The sequence below is a fragment of the Equus caballus genome, chromosome 20 (genome assembly GCF_041296265.1).
Source record: "Equus caballus isolate H_3958 breed thoroughbred chromosome 20, TB-T2T, whole genome shotgun sequence".
NCBI classification, from domain to species: domain Eukaryota; kingdom Metazoa; phylum Chordata; class Mammalia; order Perissodactyla; family Equidae; genus Equus; species Equus caballus.
The window spans coordinates 62,848,363-62,863,813 of record NC_091703.1 but is presented as its reverse complement, the minus strand read 5'-3'; positions in this window follow the sequence as shown (position 1 = coordinate 62,863,813).

Below are 15,451 nucleotides of genomic sequence, written 5' to 3'. Positions count from 1 at the left end.
TTCTGGTTTTATGTTAACTGGTGGCTATGCCATTATATTATACAGACCAATAGCTTCCCATACACTGATGGACCATATGAGACTATATCCTCAATAATTTATTATAAGTAAATAATCTAGAAAATTATATTGCACTCTCGTTTTTAAAAAGCCCCACAATGAGACTTATGGACAAAATCTCGTATAATATCTAGGAAAACGCTCTGTAAAGAGCCAAAGTGATATGACCACATATAAAGATCTCTGATGACCTGTCTCAATGCAGTTGCACACTGCAATATGTGGGGCACAGCATGGACTATCTATCTCGCCAATCCTCCACAACAATCTCTCTCTTTCAAAAATATTTGATAATTATTAAAATGCATAGATTTTGATATCATTTTCTCTCTGAAAAACCTGTATTCCAGAGATTCTATTTTTAATGCTAAAGGTATTCCCATACACTTTAACAGTGATTAAACAACGATGGAGTTGATATCTTCTCAGATATTTTGTGGAATAGGTGAGCTTACTGGTGGTGTCCATGTTTTTCTCATAAACACTTAAACCAACATACGATTGAGGCCCCAGATCGCCACTCCAAAAACACAGCTATAACGACTTCAGTCAAAAATATTATTAAATCAAGTTTTCCCCTTTCCCATAAAAGTTTTAATATAACTTGTAATAACCGAATTGGAAACCATAGGATTTCTATTTTAAGTAACCTAATTCCTGCTGCATCATTGAGATGAATTAGCTGTGATATATAAGTGAAGATAACTTCTTGCTCTAGGCTACAAGGTTGTTAAAGAAAATAAATTGGTTTTGGAGTCTATTCAAAAAGGGATTTTTCTTTAACTGCTAATCAGACAGCAGGACTAGTTAGTCCAGAATCTATTTCTAGTTCAGAATAATAAAAACCATGTATTACCATACAGAAGAACACTTGCCTTTTCTAACATTGTATACATTTTATGATGCAATTAAATAAACACAAGTCTTTACAACAAATTGTAAGTGAGCTATAGAAAGGTTTTATAGAATTTCATGTGTCTAGTCCCTATTGAGAATCTCTATCCAGTTTTGGCTAAATCAGCTGTCACCGTTGAGTGCCCTTTTGGATAGCTCTGCTCTTTTCCAAATTCTGTTGTTCATCTATTGTGTAGTTCCTTCCGTTCTCATTTTATTTAAATTTGTGATGAATTGCCTTGTAACAGGAACCTTATTTATTATCAGATTATGCTTATCCACATATTCAAAGTTATCTTAAAACTTCCAAGTAGTTTATCAGTGATAATATTGTTTAGAAGATACAATTTACCTCGATAAATGCTGGTTTCCTATAGTTTTTAACTCATTTAAGATTTTTCTTCCTTTACTTTTTACTGAAAGATAATTCTATAATATGAGCAATCTTTAAGACAAACTTCCTGATTGAGAGAGAGCAGAAAATAGACTTATCAATGGACGTAAGCAAATGTGACAGAATGTGCCCTGCAGGTAGCATTTTAGAGGAAATGGGATCGACCTCTTCATGTGTTCATCTTAATGCTTAAGAAAAAGGTTTCAAAGAGGGAGTGTTGAGTTAGTTGAATCTTGAGGAAGGGAAGGTCAGGTAATTAGATATTAGGAGGAAAAGTACCAACCTAAGAAAGAGGTTTGTCCAAATCAGGGATGGAAGAGGAAATTTCATTTGAAGAATTGAAAATACGTCTATATGATTATGTATATATAAATATATATATACACACATGTTATATATATACATACACACTAACTGCAGTTGGAGAGGTATATAAGAGAAATAGTGATCTGAGTTTTCACAAAATGTTCTTATCTAATATAGAAAACTCTGCAGAAGTAGGATGATAGTAGAGTCTTGTTACTTATTAAGAATTTAATACTTTAAAAATATAAGACAAGTGTGATATTTCTAAGTACTGTTTATAAAAGAAATATAATATTTGTTTAATAAAGACATTATAAAAAGAAAGTAAAAGAGCAGAACTTAGAAAGTATGTACAATTAATAATCTTCGAGTGTTCATATGCACCAGGCACAATTTTAAGTGCTTCTCATATATCATTTAATTTAATAATTATGCAAATATTACATATTATTGTGATGTGATTTGTTAGATGAGAACCCTGAAGCATAGACAGTATACTGAATCTATCAAAGGTCACATGGTTAATAAATGATGGCTGTGGAATTTGAATCCAGACTGTCTGCTTAGAGAGCTGGCACTTTTGACCCCTCTGCTCACTTTCTTCATATATTACATGCACATGCTCATTTTATAAGACATTATTAGAAGAATTTCATTCATTTTTGAATCAACCAAAGACAAAGGAAGTATGTTTATGATAGTTTAAAAATAAATTCTATAATACACTCTCCTTGTTCTCTTCTCATTTTTCTAACTATTGCTCCTTCCTCTGTTCATTCTTTCTTGCTTATGCTTCAGAAATTCCACTGTAAGCCAGAGTTGTTTCTAATAGCTAGATGCATATCTCATTCTTTAAATATAAACACTTCATGTCAATCAATTATCAACTACCAAGACAATACTCAGTTTTTAACTATCACTTGAAGATTGAAAAGACAGATTTGCTCAGTAGAAAGATGCACTGCAGGTTTTTATCTGTTCTCTTGGCGAGGAAGATTGTTGCTGAGCTAACATCTGTGCCAATATTCCTCTATCTTGTAGGTGGGAGGCCACCACAGCGTGGCTTGATGAGTGGTGTGTGAGTTGGCATCTGGATCTGAACCGGTGAACCCCTGGCCACCAAAGTGGAGCACGTGAACTGAACCACTATTTCACCAGGCCAGCCCCTGCAAGTTCTTATCTTATGTGGAAAGACATCCCACACAGCTGGAGCAGAAAGATGAGACTGACTGGAGCTTCCTGTGAAGTTGCCCAAGGAGATGTGTGCCCACTGACACAGCAGCTGTCACCTCTGGTGCCAGAAGTGCATTTCTCAGTGCTGTGGGCTACCTTCCCCAGGCACCTCTGGATCCTGGCTTTCTGGTGGATGCCCCATCTTGGATCTTTTGCAGGGCAGTATCCCAAGATGTGTCAAAGAACAAATTTTATCCTTTACCTCTTTCTTCATGGGATATGGAATATTACATTTTAAAGCATTGCTATTTTAAATATTTTAACCATATTTCTGCCTTACACATTTTTTATGAGGACTCCATTCATAATTGTTTCTTTTTATGTTACTCCAGTTTATTTTTACCTTCATGAAAGAACGATCTGAAGCACACAAAGTCACTAGGTTATTGTATGATCCACTTTCTAGCATTTACAAGAAGTAACAATATAATTTTCAAGCTCTCATCAAATTATACCTCTGAAGAATGGTGGGCATATTTCCTGTTATTAGATTAAACTTTTAGGTACATTTTTAAAATCTTATTCTAATCTAGTTTCTTAACATCTTTTAAACAAAATCTCCTGTATTCAGTATATACTTTAAATGATTTTTTTTGATAAATAAATACATAAAACATATGGTGTAAATCTCATTTTAAATGATTCTGCAGAACTAAACTCAGTTTGTCTGATATAAAAAATGCTCACAGGATTTCCCAATATCATGTTCACTCTGGGTTAAATTAATTTGCTGTTTACCATTCTAAGTGGCATTTAGTGAGGGTCTTAAATAAAATTAGGTCTAACACCTCTTTCTGTACCGCCTGGTGCACACATCAGTGTCTTTTCATGCCCTGCACTTTATCTCCATCCTTTCTTTAAGATGACTCATACTTTTCAACCCATGTAATACTTTCTGTTGGAAATTAATTTGAGTGTTTTAAGTTTGGAAATACTAGAATTTTATGTAAGAAATACCTTGGGAACAATTTGAAAAATGACTTTTTTCTTAAAATATAACTTATATTGCAAATACCTTGGGTTTATTTTATGAAAAAAAATGAGGAGTTTTATTGCTTTCTCTATTTGAGAACATTTGCCCTTTTAAAGATCATAGAATTATATGACCAACAAAAATTCTCTCTAGCATTCTATAATAAGTGAACAATAGCCAGGCATTTGTTATTTTCTGGAAGGAAAAGGAACAATAAATGTTTGTTAACTCAAGTTACTTAGAGTTTCCTGCAAAAATAAAACAGAACAAATGAAATAAAATGAAGCAAAAATAAGACAAGCAAAATGAAAATCATAGTAGTGTATGAGGTTGGGGGCACATGTGGAAACATTTCTCACTTTTGCACCCACAAAGATGATTTCTGGGATTTTTCTGAATTCACAGTGAAGAATGATACTGGAATTTTTCATATGTAATTTACTTAAGTAAATATTTCTGAACCATGAGGAATTAAGTGATAACACATTTTTGTCCTTAAAACAAATCATGTCCTTTTTTCAATGTATAATTAGTCCTAAAACACTAGCTGAATGCACCATGGTGGTAAGATGATCCTTTGAGAATCGGACTGCATCCTTTTCCTGTCCTCAGACTTCATATTGTCTTGTAATAGAGGCAATCTTTCACAAATTCCCCGAAATATTTCCTCTCTTTCTCTTTCTTTAGAACTTCGGAAATAAGTGAAATTTAGAACAAGCTCTGTTATGCCAAACTTACCATGTGGTTTATTAAATATACAGTCATATAAATACGTGTAATCAGCGTTGTATGGGTAAAATGCAGGAAGCAATTAGCATTATCTGGCAAAGTTGTTCTGAAATACTTCCAATTATTTTTTCCCATTTCCTGCTTCAGAATTTAAGACATTAGCCTCTTATATAGCACATAAATTTGATGTTAGAAGTAAAAGAGTATTTACCTCAAGTGAACTGTTCTGCAATCATATTTACTCTTGTTTTTTTTTCAATTTCCTTACCATTTTCTTCCTTTTTGGAGACACAATAACTTCCTATCCCTTTTATATCTCTGTGGCCTCTTGGTTTCCCTTCTCCTTCAATATCTTTATATAATAAATTCGTTTGTTGTATTACTTTGTATGCATGTAGTTCCATATTTTTGCATGTGTAAAATTTGTCTATTTAAGAAAATGTGGAGATGTTGCAAGAAATTGTCTTTCACTTTTTGAGTATCTGATATAGGGTGTGGCTGAGAAGGAATTCGCTGTAGGCTGGTAATGGGAAGCTCTCTCTGCAACGCTCCTGGAGAAGGAGCGTCTTTATGCTTTTCTCACTGAAAAAAAACGCAAGCAGATCAGTGGGTGTAGAGCAGAAAGGGATAATCAGTAAAAGGCAGCAAGGAATGAGAACATGGAGTCTGCACGTTTCAACTGAAGTTACAAACCATTGGAGTTCAGCAGCAAAGTGACACAAGGGACTCAAATCTCTGATGTTTTGTTGCTATTGTTTTTCAGAAAAATTGTAACATCTGTCTTGAAAATAGACTTCCATGGAAGTAAAAACAGAACTGGAGAAACCAGTGTGAAGATACTATAATAATTCTGGCAGAAGATGATGGCAAATGTCTAGACTTCATAAAACCATGAACACGTGAATATGGCTTGATGAAGATCAAGTGGTCAAATTGCAAAGCACTGAAGTAGAAGACAGGGCTTTACTATCTGAAGGAGTGGCTGGAGGGCAATTGTGGAAAACACAAAAAGAAACTAAATTTGTTGAGTGGCTACTGTGTCTTGGGCACTGTTCAGGGCACTTGGCATATCTTATATCTCTAATACACTCAATTTGTCTAAAAAGAATTGATTGCCCTTCTTTTAAGAGAGAATGAATCTGACTCGGAGGTTAGACATATGATCTTGGAAAAAAATGCTTCTTGTGTCGCTTGATGAGATTTGTTTCAAAATATTGTCTGACAGAAATACATGGCAAATATGTGAATGGAAATCTTTTCCCCAAGAAGTACACACAGGCTCGAAAGGCAATAAATGTAGAAAGGTTTAGACAAATTCATGGAGGATTGCTTTAGGATAGATTTCGTGTGTGTGTGTGAGAAAGATTGTCCCTGAGCTAAGATCCCTGCCAATCTTCCTCCATTTTGTATGTGGGATGCCATCACAGCTTGGTTTGATGAGGGGTGTACACGTCTGCCCCCAGGATCCGAACCTGAGAACCACAGGCCACGGAAGTAGACTGAGTGAACCTCACCACTTACGCCACCAGGCTGGCCCCTAGGGTAGATTTTTAAAGTACTTATTGGTAATACATTTATGGGATCGCTTGTAGAGCAATAGTAGGGAACAATGCAATGAATTATTTTGCAATTTGACCCCTTATGTTGCTTCGTTTCACTTTGATGAAAGATAAATCACAAGGTGGTGGAATGCTTTAGTCTCTGGAGGTGCTTGTGAGGACACACAGCAGAGCCTGGGCCAAGTCATCAGGCCCACGCTGTGTCCTAATTAGTTTTCCTGGCAGAGGGAGCTCTTTTATTTGTGGTCAAAGGACAGCTCCCTCCTCCCGTCCCAATTTGGTGATTGAAAAGAATGATTTCATAAAGTTCCTGTTGACTGTTGATATATGACTACAGAATGCCACTTAAAAATATTAGCAAATGGGCTTATTGGAAAATATGCATTATAAAAATATTCTGTAATTTGATCTTCATTCTGTTAGTTTTAACTTGTTATATAAAAGAGCTGGAAAAGTATTGAAACTTTCTTTGAGGTTTTCTTTAGTCGTTTTCATTGACTCATCGAACACAAAAGTCCAATTTCTGACTTTTCTTCTGAAAATTTTATCAAAATTATTACTAACTACAACGATTTAAAAAGCCTTCTTAGATATCTAAAATGTGATTTGTGGAGCTCTTATTACCATTTTGTGTGTCATATTGAGAATTATTCCAAGTAACTGTGTATTTGATAATTAAACACCTTTAAATATATCTTTCTTCTTTAAAATAGAATATAAATTTTAGGGTACAACAACATTCCTGAAAGAGAAGTCTAATAAACAGTGCAGAATGAAAATAAATTTTTATGATTTTAAAAGCCAGTTTTGACAATTAAGTTTTATAGTTCCTGTGACTTTTCATGTCCAATGTTATCATTTTTGTTTAACCTGGGTCCATTTGTAAACTTTATTTAGAAGTGATTCCATGTTGCCAACCATTTATGAATCATTTTTAGAAAGATCCAGAAGAAAAATGCTGGTAAATCTGCAATTTGCTTAAGTTTAAATAGGTCATGCGATGTAAAGACATGTTCTTAAACGTATAATTGCCAACACTATGTAAAATCATACAACCAAAGTTTTACCATCGTATATTTTTCCCATCCTTGTAAACCTTGAATGAAATGTAAATTATTGAAGTTTCTGATAGTAGCAATAGTGACATGTTTGTTTTGTAGATGGTTAAGTGAAAAAGCAAACATTTTAATAGGTGCGTGTGCAGGTGTGTGTTTGGCTCTTCACCGCCCAGACACAATATCTCTGTATATTTGTTTCCCCCTACGTTTTTTTTTTTTGAGGAAGATTAGCCCTGAGCTAACATCTGCTGCCAATCCTCCTCTTTTTGCTGAGGAAGACTGGCCCTGAGCTAACATCAATACCCATCTTCCTCTACTTTATATGTGGGACGCCTGCCACAGCATGGCTTGACAAGCGGTGCCACGTCCACACCTAGGGATCCAAACCAGAAAACCCGGGGCCACAAAAGCAGAATGTGTGAAGTTAATCATTATGCCATCTGGCTGGCCCCAATATCTCTGTATATTTTGGCACATTTTTATGCCATGTCCTTCCTACACCAAAATAGAAATTTTCCCTTGACGTCAAATATTCTTTGAAAATTATATTCAAAAAAATCAAAATATTATAAATAATATAACCAAGTCCTTATAGGGACCGTTTTATCCGAATTATCTTATCACATTGCACTGTTCAGATAATCTTTTGACCTAAAGTTTTGAGCACTTTTTTTATTGCTTCCTTTGGATACATTAGTAAATTTGGATAATTTAAGTAAACTAATGACATTCCTTTAAATGAGATTAATGAATCAAAGGGAATAAACATTTCAAGTCTTTTATATTTGCTTACAAAATGCTTGGACAAAGAGACCATATTGCCGGTGGGGATGACCCGTGGGTACCAGAGGGGAGGGGGTTGGGGAGTGGGCATAAGGGTTAAGGGGCACATTTATAAAGTGATGCACAAATAACAACTTACAACTGGAATTTCACACTGTTCTAAACCATTATGACCTCAAGAAAAAGAAAACTGGTTCCTGGATAATTTTGTTGGGAGATGATTGGAAGGTGGTGAGATATATTTTTATAAATTCTAGGGATAAATTATCTCTTGTTTCTAACTAAAGTGATAAATTACCAGCAAATTAATTGAATCACAGCTTTCTATCAAATGGTATATTTAAAAGATTTTAGGAATTATACTGAAATGCACATACACAAAAATAAATCTTGAAGAGTTTCTGACATGTGCACCTTTTTCCATGGTAGAAGGGCTTTCTGAAAATAACTAGGCGAACATCTCAGAAGGAATTCTGCCACCGAACACTGTGTTCGTGGACCTGTCACTGTATATAATATGATACACGAAGAAGTTACATGATTTCACATTAGAACTACCACTTAAAAATACCTTCATCAGAGAAGAAATTTCAAGACTTCCAAAGGGATAGGAAATATTAAAACCAACATATCCAATGTAGTGTTCTAACTTAACTCTTTGTTTTAAGAATATGAAGAGCTACTTCTTTTTCTATTCTATCTTCCCTTCAATTCTAGTGAATTAGGAAAGAATGAACAACTAGAATTGAATTGAGATGGCATTAAACCACAGCTTCCAAGAAGACTTACAAAACTGCTTTACCTCAATTCAATTCACTGAGCTAGTGGCCTAAGAAAGGAGTAAGAATGAGTGATATTCTACCCTGTCCTCATAGCCTCTCGAAAGACAAATGTGTGTATGGGAAGAATCTTTAACCTTTTTGGCAAGGACTTTCTGCAATATTTAAATATTGTTCATGATTTTAAATCACCCATAGATGTTTCTTCATGTGTGTAAATGGGGAAGGGTTCTTTGTATGAGTAACACACTTAGATTAAATCTCACAGACATCAGAGTTTAAAAATGGCCATGGACCATCTTTGTCAAGAGAAAACTATGATTACAAATTGAGGCTAATATTTCCGGTGTAGCTCAGAGGATCCCCAAATTGAATGTGTGGTGCTGAAATTGTCCAGAACATTGTTATTCTTTCAGAAAAAAAGAAAAAATCTTATACCAGAATAGCCAATAGATTGTTGGCTTCTATTGTTCTATTCAAAAATGTCAGCCATTCTTCCAACATATAATGAGATCAATTTGCCAGGGCACATCAGAGAGGCACTCAGAATAAATTGCTTGGAGTTACCTTAAACCTTAATTGTTCTTATATCACATTTTCCAGCCTCTCTTTCAGCTGAGAGTGTCCAGCTGATCAAGTTCTGGATGAAGGGATATGAACAGTATTATGTCCAACTTTCAAGTGGTGTCTTTAAAGGAAGCTCATTCCCCTTTGCTCTTCTCCCCCACCCATTCCTGCAGTCTGGGACACAGTGTGGTGGTGAGTCAGCTTAGGACTTGAGATGAGGACAAGTCTTAGGCAAGGGCAGAGCAACAAAAAGGATGAATCTGTGTTCCTGAGGGACCTTATAGAGGAAACCCACCCTGTTTCTCTAGATTGCTTCTCAGTTTGGACACTTACATGGGAAGAGAAATAAGCCTTCTACCTTGTTTTTGTTTAGTCTCTGTTAAAGTAGTTGAAACAAAATCTTTTCTCTCTACCTACGAGCACATCTTTGTGCTTTGTTTAGTGTATGTCTTCTGGTAACATTTTTTCATACTTTCTATTTGTCCAAAACGTGTGTATTTCACTTCACTTCTGAATATTTTCAGTGGGGAAAAATTCTGGTTCAATGGTTATTTTCTTTATTCACTTTGAATATATCATCCCTTTGTATTCCAGCTTCCACTGTTCCTTCTGCCATTCCGTTGATAGACAAGTTGATATAGATCTAATTACCTGAGACAGTTTCAGCTGCAGAATCACCCTTCCAGAATCTGCTTTGAGATGTTTGATATTAGAATCTGCAAATCCCATTTCTGCTTTGCCAGCTAGCTTCACGTTAATCTTTGCCAGTTGGGGTTGAGAGTGGAGAACGAAGCTGGAGGAGAAAGAAGGGGCTTTCTTCTTTCTCTTTGCTTTGAAAGGTCTTCCTGTTTGCTTGAAGTTTTTCTTACAGATTTGAAAAATGTTCTTTCCATATTTATCTTTCTATAAGTATTTATATTAGATTTTTTGTGTTCATAAAGAGCACACTAGCCACACTTCTTTACAAGTTTTATATTTTCCTTTAGCAATGTAACAATTTCATCTATAACTTTATTCATTTTCCAAAACATTCTAATTACTTCTTGTTTTTACATTATACAAATAAAACACTATTTAACCAGTTCCTATTACTAAACTTTCAGGTTTCTTTGAGTATTTTTTTTTAATCTTTTATAAGTATTGTGTTATTTTAATATGACAGTTATCTGACATGTAATACTTCTCTGTCAAATACAGAGCTAAGCATTTTGTAAGTACCATCTCTATTATGACAAAAAAACCTTGAGGAGAAACCATTACTTTTCTTATTGATGAACAACTTGAGATTCTGAAAGTTTAGAAGGTTTGCTTAGGCTCACATACTATGTATTTTTTTTTTTTAAGATTAAGCCAAAACTAAACTATTTCAATAATATTTATATCACACAATTCTTATGTCCTTTGCTTTTTGCTGGCTTGCTAGCTTTATTGTTTGAGTCTCCACTATCTATGTGCCAAATTGGTGGTAAATTCCCACAGTTTTCATTTGAGGATCAAAATCTCCATCATTCTTAAGGCATGCGGTTTGAGTGGGCCTCCGCCTCTGCGAATAGGCAAGCATGTAATCTAGTTTTAACTGCAACCATGGGCAACTGAGAATAAAACCAACATGTTAAGAGCAGAGCTGAACCAAGAGACAGAAGCAAACCTAGTTCTGATGATGTGGCTAGAGTCCAGAAATCAAAAATTTCCAAAGCCAGTTATGTCCACCTACAGCTCTTTTTAAAATAACCCATTAATAGCCAATTTTTTATTGAGCTTTTTCTCTGAGCCCATCAGTATGTAAGTACTTTACCTGATGAAGTAATTTTTAGTAATTTTTTAATGTTCAAAACAACCATGTGAGATAGATGTTAATGTTATCTTAATTTAAGAGATAAAGGAAATAAAGTAAAACGTTTGTATATAACTTGTAATATGGCTGAATTTGGACAAATGGTAGAGCCATGGTTAGAGTTGAGTCAATCAGAATGTAGAGTACAAATTTACTCTCTATGGATATTTTTGAGCAAGTGTGATTTGCTTTTCTGCCCTTATGACCACAAATGTCCTTCCATATATAGGAAGGAATTATCATTACCTTTCTCTCTAACCTATTTTATAGCTTTGTGATACTCTGTTTTAATTCAAGCTCTTTCCTAAATAAAAATAAAAAGAGCACCTTTGTTTAGTGGTTTAGATTCAGATCATCTTTGTGGTTTTCTCAATTTTTGGCTTTTTCATGGTACAGAGTACATTGAAGACTGGAAATAAATGGAAGTTACTATGGAAAGGAGTTCTATTCCTCACGGTCCGTGAGTTCTGTGCAGTGGAATTCTGTGGATATCATACATCTGTCATAAATAATGACTCTGTCCTGAAATCTGCCTTCACCCAATGAATGTATAAACTAGCCCATATAATGCAGCTAGCTATGCTCAGAGTGCGTTTGGACATAAATTATGAGGTGAACATTGTCAACAATTTTTTTTTACTATTAATATTTTTTATACCATCAATAGCTTTTTTTCTACTATTTCAAAAATACAGTATGATTTCTTTGATATTTTTCTGTTTCCTTCTATTTTATAGAATGTTAGCTGATAATTTTAGGAATTATACAGTAGATATTTTAAATTGAGAAAAATGTTTTTTGGTAGAAAATCTAATGTACTAAAAGTTTTCACAAAGTAACTTTTTTATTATTACTTAGAAGTATATTCATAGCAAATTTTTACATAAACCTTTGAAATATGAAGGAATAAAAGATACAATCTGAACAGAATACAAGAAAACATTTTCTTCTGCGATAATACTGTAATATAAATGTAATTTGCTTCATGAAAAAAATAGCATTGTCCTGCTGCAGAAATAAGACTCCATGTTTTTTGATAGGAACTATAAAACTTTGCATTGTTCTGTTCTAAATTGAACCATTTAGAAAACCTGTGACTGCAGAATCACAGAATTTTTCTGTAAAAATTTGTCTTATATCTCCCAGGATACTATTATTGGAAACAATAAAATATACTATTGTAAGATCAACGAGGGTTGAGATGACTATATTCTCATAAGCTAAAAAAGACAATCAGTATGATAATTAGAGCATGTTAATTACTCTCCACAGCAACGAAAAATGCAAATGATATACAGCAGGAAATTAACAGCAGTTACTGCTCAATATTGCATGACTTTTCCATTAAGAATAATATGAGGAGTTGTTAAATTATAGAAAATGAGAATAATGAGGCTAGAATATTAAAGAGCTTTAGGTTTCCGGTCTGGCTGTGGAGGAACTCATTAGGAATGATTCTGAGTGAGTGCTCCATTCTGTGTGGGTTCAGCAGGCTGGTTGAGCACAATGGGGAAATCTTCATGTATGCTTTTGTTTTTACAAGATAAAACAAGACTGGGTATTCTGGCTCAGCTAGAAGCGCTTCGGTAACTTTTCCTGAATAATACATTTGCCAAAATCTGCTAACACGATTTTACCCTTTCCTTCAAAAATGTTGAACTGATGCAACAATGAATATAATTTGCCACAGTCCCAGAACAATCTGAAGAGTTGGGAGAATCTTTGTAATTATGAATCATTTTTAAAGAAAGGAAAATGATTATATGACTAAGATTTAGATGAAACATAAATGCAGTAAGAAACTAAGAAACTTTAAGTTCTTCATATGTCCTACAAAGAAAGAATATTAACTTCCTTTTGGAAAGTTTTAACATGAAAGGAAACTGCGTTGTAATAGATTACCTGACATGCCATCGTCTCCGTATAACTGAGTCTCAAATGTGTTACAAATACAGCACGAGTGAAACCGAGAAAGTTTGATATTAAATGCATATTTGAAAGAATGTACAATTCCAACATATGGCAGAATGTACAATTACAAAAGATGCCCTAAATTCTGTGGAGAATAGTCTGTTCCCAAGGAGAAAATTATATTGATTTATTCAAACCAGAAGGACATAATTTAGTACACTAGCAAACTACATGAAAATTAAAACTATTGTTGGGGAAAAAGGAGAGAAAGTGAGGGCAAAAGAGAGTATTAGCAACATTTTTAGTTTTTATGTGTTTTGGAATTTTTAACAATTCATTAGATATATTAATATAAGTTCATCTTGATTTGTGATATAGAATATGTACAGTCTATATAATTTGATCTGATTTAACTACTTTATTTTCTTGTATTCTTAACCTAAAATCTTGTATTTAAAGTTTTTTCTAAAATTCCAGTGTGAAATTCATAGCCATTCAATGTGTTGCATATCCACTTTATCTAGAGCATGATCATTATACGCCTTAGGTAACAGATACGTTTTCATGCACAGAGCAGAGTTTGAGGTTTAACATTTCATACTATCCAGGGAACTCCAGTTCCTCCAAGAAAATGTTTCTCCTTTGTTCAAACACAGCCAGTTTTTTCTAATGGAGTGCTGAATTATTATCACAACTGCCTCCTTTGCCTTATTTTCCTGTTAAAATCTATTTATTATAGCCTGTCTTCATCGTTTCATTTGTGGAAAGACATTTTAAAAGCATCCTGGTACATGTCACATCACTAAAACTCTTGCAACAAAATTATTGGTGTAAATAGACACATCATAGCTAAATACAAGCTGTTGCTAACTACACACCAGCAAACTTAGCCATCTCTTGCATAATATCATTGCACTCCAGGTAGGCAATTCATTCCTTTGGAAATATCTCTGAAATAGCCCTCAAAATGATTATTGCCCAGTAAATATACATTTTACTGCCTGGTGCCTTGTTGTTACTGTTGTTGTTTTCACCAGAACAGTTTTAAAAACATTTTCTCTGAAATTAATATCCTACTGTTTCTAACCCATAGAATCCCTGCCAGCTTTTTCTTCAAAATACAGGCGAATAGGATCATGAAGAAAAGTCAGGTTCTCCCTGATCTTTTACATTTTCTACCCTATGTCATTAAGATGATGTGACCTCCCTTCACAGAACCCAAAGGAGACAATAAGGTATCATTCACTGTAAAGGAATTGGACGCATGAACCTCCTTTCTCACCGCCGCTAATTGTCACAACCGAATCAACCACGATATGACCTGCACACAACATGACAGCGTCCGACATGAAGGAGACACACAGGAGGGATCTTGAAAGTACACTGAATATTGAGTTGTGGCAGTAGATGGAGGGCCAGGGTCCGATGTACTCTCAGAGAAACACTTCAAAGGAAAGATGGAAATAAAAACGAAGAAGTAGCAACAGCAACGAAATATTTAAACATTTATGCTTTGAAAGCTCTTCAAACCCGCAATTTTACATAAACTATCACCCATGATCTGTATAATAACCCACCGTGGCAGGCAGCAGAAGTGATGAATAATGACGTTTGAAACCAATTTATATATTGAAGTGCATTCAAATGATGCAATTTTGCAGAGAATATAAAAATTAAAAGGTGAATGGTAAAGTAAATGACATAGAATAAAGATTTCATTCTGTTTTTTCCTCTCAGCCTAGTGCTCTTTCCATAACACCATGCTGCCACTCAAATCATTAAAATAAACAAAAATCCTTATTTTGTGCAAGAGGTAGTTTACAGAGCTCTTTCACACACATCATAATAGCTACTCTCCTTATGAAGCTACAGTGCTGCATTCCTTTCCCTCATTACATGTGAGAAAATTGACAGAGTTTAAGAGACTGGCGCAAATAGTGGCCTGTCTCTAAAAATATTATAATTCTGTCCCAGAAGTCTTTCTTTTTATTTATTTAATTTTTAAAATTTAATTATTAATGGCAATAATTCTTTCCACAATATCACAGAATTTACAGATAGGAGATATCTGGTCTGCCATTTATTTAACATTTAACGAACCAATACTCATCACCTATCAAGTGCTAGGCACTTTTCTAGTCTCAGGTGGTATGCTGAGGGAAAACCACAGAAGGTTTCCTGTTTTTTTCATGACGCTTATAGTGCATAGACAAGCTTATAGTATATATGTATATAAAGTATCTATATGTGGATTGTTTTTTTCTTTCTTGCTAGAAAGAAGACAGTAGTAGAGAAAAAGAGAACCAGAGCAACGTAGGGTAAGGCAGGACACCTATGTCCACCTTTGATATGGGTGTTATTTATGGAGGAC